The sequence below is a fragment of the Poromitra crassiceps genome (genome assembly GCF_964638095.1).
Source record: "Poromitra crassiceps genome assembly, chromosome: 18".
In the NCBI taxonomy this organism is placed as follows: Eukaryota; Metazoa; Chordata; class Actinopteri; order Beryciformes; family Melamphaidae; genus Poromitra; species Poromitra crassiceps.
The window spans coordinates 4,640,103-4,647,602 of record NC_139636.1 but is presented as its reverse complement, the minus strand read 5'-3'; the positions used below and the strand labels follow the sequence as shown (position 1 = coordinate 4,647,602).

The 7,500-nt window shown below is 47.5% G+C and overlaps 1 protein-coding gene across 4 annotated transcripts in view; it reads left to right on the top strand.

Moving 5' to 3' along the window:
* cbfb (core-binding factor subunit beta) overlaps positions 1–7,500 on the top strand; it is a 54,438-nt gene that overhangs the window by 14,511 nt on the left and 32,427 nt on the right. The gene's annotated exons all lie outside the window — the stretch shown is intronic.

The window sequence follows — 7,500 nt, the reverse complement described above, 5'->3', positions numbered from 1 at the left end:
TCCTGGCCTGCCCCCCGGAGGAAAGGACATGCCTGGATGGGTTAAATGCAGAGGACACTTTTCACCGGCCACCGTCAGCATGAGTGTGTTGTGGCCGCATGCATGTGTTGTGGTGTTCGTGTGACAATAAAAGACGGGCTTGTCCGTTACGAGAGAGAGTTTTATTTCATGAAATGAAAATGACAGTTGGTGCCGTAAACCCACGCAAAGATACGTTCATGAAGCATCTGTGATGTCCCTCTGGACCTGATGTCCCTCTGGACCTGTGTTACATCTGTGATGTCCCTCTGGACCTGATGTCCCTCTGGACCTGATGTCCCTCTGGACCTGTGCTGCATCTGTGATGTCCCTCTGGACCTGATGTCCCTCTGGACCTGATGTCCCTCTGGACCTGTGTTACATCTGTGATGTCCCTCTGGACCTGATGTCCCTCTGGACCTGATGTCCCTCTGGACCTGCGTTACATCTGTGATGTCCCTCTGGACCTGATGCTCTCTGGACCTGATGTCCCTCTGGACCTGATGTCCCTCTGGACCTGTGTTACATCTGTGATGTCCCTCTGGACCTGATGTCCCTCTGGACCTGATGTCCCTCTGGACCTGTGTTGCATCTGTGATGTCCCTCTGGACCTGATGTCCCTCTGGACCTGTGTTGCATCTGTGATGTCCCTCTGGACCTGATGTCCCTCTGGACCTGTGCTGCATCTGTGATGTCCCTCTGGACCTGATGTCCCTCTGGACCTGTGCTGCATCTGTGATGTCCCTCTGGACCTGATGTCCCTCTGGACCTGTGTTGCATCTGTGATGTCCCTCTGGACCTGTGCTGCATCTGTGATGTCCCTCTGGACCTGATGTCCCTCTGGACCTGATGTCCCTCTGGACCTGTGTTGCATCTGTGATGTCACTCTGGACCTGTGCTGCATCTGTGATGTCCCTCTGGACCTGATGTCCCTCTGGACCTGTGTTGCATCTGTGATGTCCCTCTGGACCTGTGCTGCATCTGTGATGTCCCTCTGGACCTGATGTCCCTCTGGACCTGTGCTGCATCTGTGATGTCCCTCTGGACCTGTGTGCATCTGGGATGTCCCTCTGGACCTGATGTCCCTCTGGACCTGTGCTGCATCTGTGATGTCCCTCTGGACCTGTGTGCATCTGGGATGTCCCTCTGGACCTGATGTCCCTCTGAACCTGATGTCCCTCTGGACCTGTCCTGCGTTGAGATGATTGGAAGCATGTCACGGTGCAAACCATGGAAGAAACTGGATAGGTTACAGGGGGCGGCTGTGGCTCGGGAGGTAGAGTGGGTCGTCCATGAATCGCTTTGGGTAAAAGAGGTCGCTGGTTCGATCGCCGCCTCCTCCAGCCTTCATGTCGATGTGTCCTTGGGCAAGATACTGAACCCCAAATTTCTCCCGATGGCTGTGAGTGACAGACGTGATAGACAGATGATTCATCCAATCACCTGCCAGGTATTTTTTTGAAAGTGCCCGCCCTTTGAAACGGTTTGCCGAGTGACTTGTTCCCAAATGGTCATGTTTTAACAAAGCATCTGGCAGCGTCAGCTTAGTGAAATCAGTGCAGAGTTGATTGTCGAAGAAACGGCGTTTGCCCCAAAAGTGCTGCTGGTGCTCCTTTCACCCATTGATACCTGATGCAGCATTTGTGTGTGTATCCCTTTAAGACCGCGTCACGCGGTTTGCGGTCTTAAAGGGATACACACACAAATGCTGCATCAGGTATCAATGGGTTAAAGATGATTTGAGCCCACAAGACGTTTGTTTGCTGCTGTTGTCAAGGTAATGTCCACTGTAGCCTACTGTACACTGCTGCTGCTGGTGTGTGTATGTTAATTGTCTCCCTTGGCGCTAAGCCTGGACCCTGTGTGTGTGTGTGTGTGTGTGTGTGTGTGTGTGTGTGTGTGTGTGTGTGCGTGTGTGTGTGTGTGTGTGTGTGTGTGTGTGTGTGTGTGTGTGTGTGTGTGTGTGTGTGTGTGTGTGTGTGTGTGTGTGTGTGTGTGTGTGTGTGTGTGGCAGAAGGCCTGTCCACGGACACTGGCCAGCTGAAATGAACGCCGGCTGGCGGCTCATTAAAAATGCATCCTGGGAAATCGATGGACCTTCGTGGCCCAAGGCTGACGGACTAATCTCACACTCTTAATTATTTAAAATGCCTTGATGTGTGTGTGTGTGTGTGTGTGTGTGTGTGTGTGTGTGTGTGTGTGTGTGTGTGTGTGTGTGTGTGTGTGTAAGAGGATACCCGCTCCTGTCACCTCGACGGTGCTGCCAGATCTATGAAGTTTTAATCATGGCAGAAGAAGTGGTTTTTGCAGCAGTTCCACAGCAGCCATGAAGCTAAAGAGACAAACATGCTGACAGACAGACAGACAGACAGACAGACAGACAGACAGACAGACAGACAGACAGACAGACAGAGAGACAGACAGACAGACAGACAGCCTGTTCTTCTCATCCACAGAAGCCATGCCTCCATCCTCCCATTCACACTCTGTGTACCTTAGTGAAGTGTGACGTTCAAGGCTGCTCCTGCTCCAAAGTGTTAAGCTACCATCTTTGCTCCTATGTAATATTCATTCATATCCCAGTTGTATAACAAAAAGACACATGCGCAAATTCCACTTCACCAAGAAGCCAGTGCAGGTCTTTGATTGTGTGTTGAATGTGTATTTTCTGCAGTGTTGATCTAGCAGGATCACATTTCATCTCCTCCACCACCCGCCCACCTCGCCCACCCCCCACCACCCGCCCCCACCTCCCTGTAGAATAGACTTGTCAGGTGGTGCCAGAGATCTTGTGTACGTTGCAACTTCTTCTCTTAATTACTGTCACAGCTAACTCCAAACACATCAAACACACTTAGACACACACACACACACACACACACACACACACGCCACGCACACGCACAAACACACGCACACACACACACACACAGATCTCTGAAGATCGGGAGACAGAGCGTTTCATGCGCTTCCAAAATGTTCCTGCAGGGCCAGTTTCCTGCTTGTCTGCCGTCTTGTCCCGATGGCATCCCTGAGTAGAGAAATGAGAAACATCTCTCCTCTAGACTTCTTCTTACACCCCATTTACACCTGCCACTAAAATGCCATCTGTATCCTATGTAATGATCCTCCATAGAGACACTGCAGAATGCGTCATCATTCAGAAGACACGCCCAAAACGGGGGGAAACAGAAACCCCCCCTCCAATCCTGGCGTTCTCCTATGTCACGTGCATGGTTGCGTGTTGCACACAAAGATCATATATACAGAAGATGAACACTCCAACTTACTTCCTTGACAGCTAGATCCACATTTTTCTTCTCGTCAATTCTCAATGGCTTCCTTGTTTTGCTCGGGAGTACAAAAAAACTTTAATTGGCAATTTTTTACATTTGTTGTGTGCGCAGCCCACCACACAACAGCTTTTAGCTATGTTTAATTCAAGGAAAATGACGCTGGTCTATGGGAGTGAACGAAGCGTTTTCCCCCGTGATGGGCATGGCCTATTTCATGCAGTGTCTCTATACTACACTGCACCATCTATTTCTATATGAACATCCATACTACACTGCACCGTCTTTCTCTCCTATTGGCTGCCTCCTTCCTTCCCTCTTTACATTCCCTCTTTTTTCACTCCCATCCTCTCTCCCTCCTTCCTTCACTCACTACATTCTCTCTCTCCATCCATTCTCTCCCCTCCATACCTCCCTCTCTCCCTCCTTCACTCACTACATTCTCTCTCTCCATCTATTCTATTCTATCTCTCTCCATACCTCCCTCTCTCCCTCCATACCTCCCTCTCTCCCTCCATAACTCCCTCTCTCCCTCCATACCTCCCTCTCTCCCTCCATGCCTCCCTCTCTCCCTCCATACTAGGGCTGTGAATCTTCACTGGCCTCACGATTCGATTCGATTACGATTATCGATGCATCTCGATGCATCTCGATGCATCTTAAATCGATGCATCACTTTTTTTCCCGAATACATGATTTCTTTTCTCACTTTCTTTTTTCTCACTGTGTGGCTACTTTTAAAATAAAAGTGCATTAGAATTGCATTGTATTATGATCCATAATTAAAATAAACAACTGCATGTACTTCCATTATATTTTTATATATATATTTTTTTAATAATCGATTTTTGACATTTGTGAATCGATGCAGAATCGTGCAGGTCCGCATCGCGATGCATCTTATAATCGATTATTTTTGACACCCCTACTCCATACCTCCCTCTCTCCCTCCATACCTCCCTCTCTCCCTCCATACCTCCCTCTCTCCCGCCTCCATTTCCAAACACAGTGTGCCAAACCAGAAGGGTAGCACAGCCAGGTTAAACTTGGCGACTGTGTGTGTGTGTGTGTGTGTGTGTGTGTGTGTGTGTGAGAGAGAGAGAGAGAGAGAGAGAGAGAGAGAGAGAGAGAGAGAGAGAGAGAGAGAGAGAGAGAGAGAGAGAGAGAGAGAGAGAGAGAGAGAGAGAGAGAGAGAGAGAGAGAGAGAGTGTGTGTATGTATAAGAAAGCTGAAGTACAGGGCAGGCTGTCAGTGTCGTTGCAGCCTAATGGGAGCCAGCTGTGGGCTAGGTTAATTTGAGTGTTAGCGAGCATCAACCCTATCTTAATTCTGGAAGGAAAGAAGGAAGGAAGGAATGGATCATTTTTATTCTACTGCACCATCTCACCTTGCCCATTCTGGCAATACATGTGATTATTTTGTGCTTAACTCATTGAGTGCCAGCCACTTTTGGAGAACGGACGCTCCCAGTGCCAGAGTTTCAGAGCGTTTTCAGTGATTTCTCGAGGCCCACAGAATATTGTGTGATATTACTATGTAAACACCGAACACGCACAAAGAACGATGAGACTCTCTTCTATCATCTGCAAAAAAAAGTTTTCCGTTCTTTAGTTATGAGCCGGAGAAGATAGGTTGTTTTGAGCAAAAAGACACGTTTCAATTTAGAATCTGAGATATTCAGCCTTTTGTGAAAGGAAGCATTTCAAGCACATCATTGACTCTGAAGCTAATATTTTCTGATGTAATGACACCTCAAAAATAATTTCCTTCAATAAAAGAGTGAAAACAAAGGAATTTTGTTTGGCCAAATAATATTTTTTAGCTGCAACCAGCAGCGCTGGCCCCTGCGTGCGCAGACCCTACACCTTCTTGCTGGTCTTGATTTACTGCTGGTGGGCATCAGATAGCCTATTCTAGCTTGTTTGCTCTCTGTGCATCGAGCCTGCTGCTGCCTGGGTCTGTGTGTACTGTCAATGGTTGTATGCTGTAGTGCCCTGCGTGCCCCACCCCCCTCCTCCTCCTCCTCCGTGGTGGGAGGAGTGTCTCTGGGGCTCTGCTGCGGTTTGCTCTGAGTTTGCTCTGCACTGAAAAGTGCGCTGCATCCCCCCGCTTTTTTACAGCGTGTCGCCGGCTCCCAGCTGAGAATAATGTAACTTTTCAGAAAGACGCTGGTGTCGGCAACTAAATCATATGGAGGGGCTATCGCAGCGGACACGGATGGGGCTCAATTGTGGCAGCAGATGACTGCTGTTCACAGGCACAGCTAAGGTTACGCTTCATGCATATCGATGCGATTTCCGTTTCCCCATGACTTCTTCTCTCTTTTTTCCTCGCCTTTCTCTAATCTGGAGAGCACTGTCGCCACCTAATGGGTCCCTAAAATAGGTTTTACACATTCAACAGCCACCATACTTTCACAGGAGATGGATCTGGCTTTGATGCACGTCCCACCGTCAAAAAACGCAATTGACGACTTTAGTCGTCATTGGCACTCAACGTTACTAAAGCAATTGACGACTTTACTCGTCCGTGGCACTCAATGAGTTAATATGCATCCTAATGTCTTTCATGGCCAGATGTGGTCTTTCTTATCTCAAGTCAAACTGTTGATGAGCTTTGCCTCATTTTGTCCCATCAGCGCTGCCTATGATTTTATTAACACTGAACATTGTTTCACAAGCGGAAATAGTAGAACATTAATCGAGGAGGGTCAATCATATTTTTCCAATCACTGGTGGAGGGTCAAGAAAAATATATTTTGGTCAGAGAAGGGTCACAGCTTTTTATTTCAGAGGGCTCTAAATCCCTCCAGTGACCCCCCCCCCCCCCTCCTAAATAACCAACAGTCCCTTAGTAGTTAGAGGGAAAGTCAATGAGAAGCAGATGAGTCAGTGTCAACTAGATGATGGAGGAGGATGGGCTGCAGGAACGGGCTCACACACAACATGTAGGCACACACACACACACACACACACACACACACACACACACACACATGATGTATGCACGCACACGCACACACATACACACACACACACACACACACACACACACACACACACACACACACACACACACACACCATGTATGCACACAGTCACACACACACACACACACACACACACACACACACACACACACACACACAGTCACACACACAACAGTCGAGTCCCCATTACCTGAGTCCAAGTCTGAGTTACACTTACTGAACATGAGCGACTCTGGTCAGCTGTTTTGCAAACAAAACAGACGGCTCTGCGGCCCAACTACTCACGACCCAACGAATCGATATGGACATTTTTGCCAACGAATTCTATCACTGATTTTTTTCGATTTTATCGATGAGTTGTTGCAGCCCTATAGGGCCTAGGCTACACAACCACCTGTGTAGCCTGATAACTATCAAAGGCCAGAAGTCATGTATCACCTTTTCCCTTCCTCCTTCTTCTCTGCTCTTGGCCCTCCAGGTTATTCAGAGTTCACAGGAAATATGGCAAATATAGACATAGTTTTTACATCTTTTATTCAACTTCTGCAGCACTGTTGCTCCACTCCTGAAAAGAGCTGATTAGAAACACAAGCAGTTCTATGCAGGACAGATGCAGGGTAGAGCGACTGCTACAATGGACACCAGTGTAAACAGAACCAGGTAAAATAGCATTTGCAAAAACCGTTGTTTGTTATAACACCATGGCGGAGCTGGAGCAGATGGGTGTACTTTAAAACGGACTTTCAAAAACTGTATTTGTCTAACCCCACCCGTCTTTGTTCTCTAAACCAATTCATAGTATTCCCATGATGTCACAAGCATTTTCCTACCAATATGGTGCTAGAATACACACAGCTCATTGGCTGTTTGTGTCACTTGATTGTAATCACCTGTTAATTGATTACAATCACCTGTTATTTTCCTAACAAGATGGCCGTGTGGTGATGTAACAGAATACTATCAATACTAAACCTGATTTTCAAATACTATTTGATCCATGTCTGGTAAAATATTGTACATTTGGGAACCCATCAGATGTAGCTGCAGCCTCAGTTCCTATTCGCATTTTAAACACCAGCCATTATGTGTCTCAAAGGCAGGAAGTAACACAGGTGCAACCAAAACATTAACGAGGGCCCTGGCACTGGATTGCAAGTTGGATACCCTCGTAAAATTTTTTACTTGCACCTGTGTTACTTT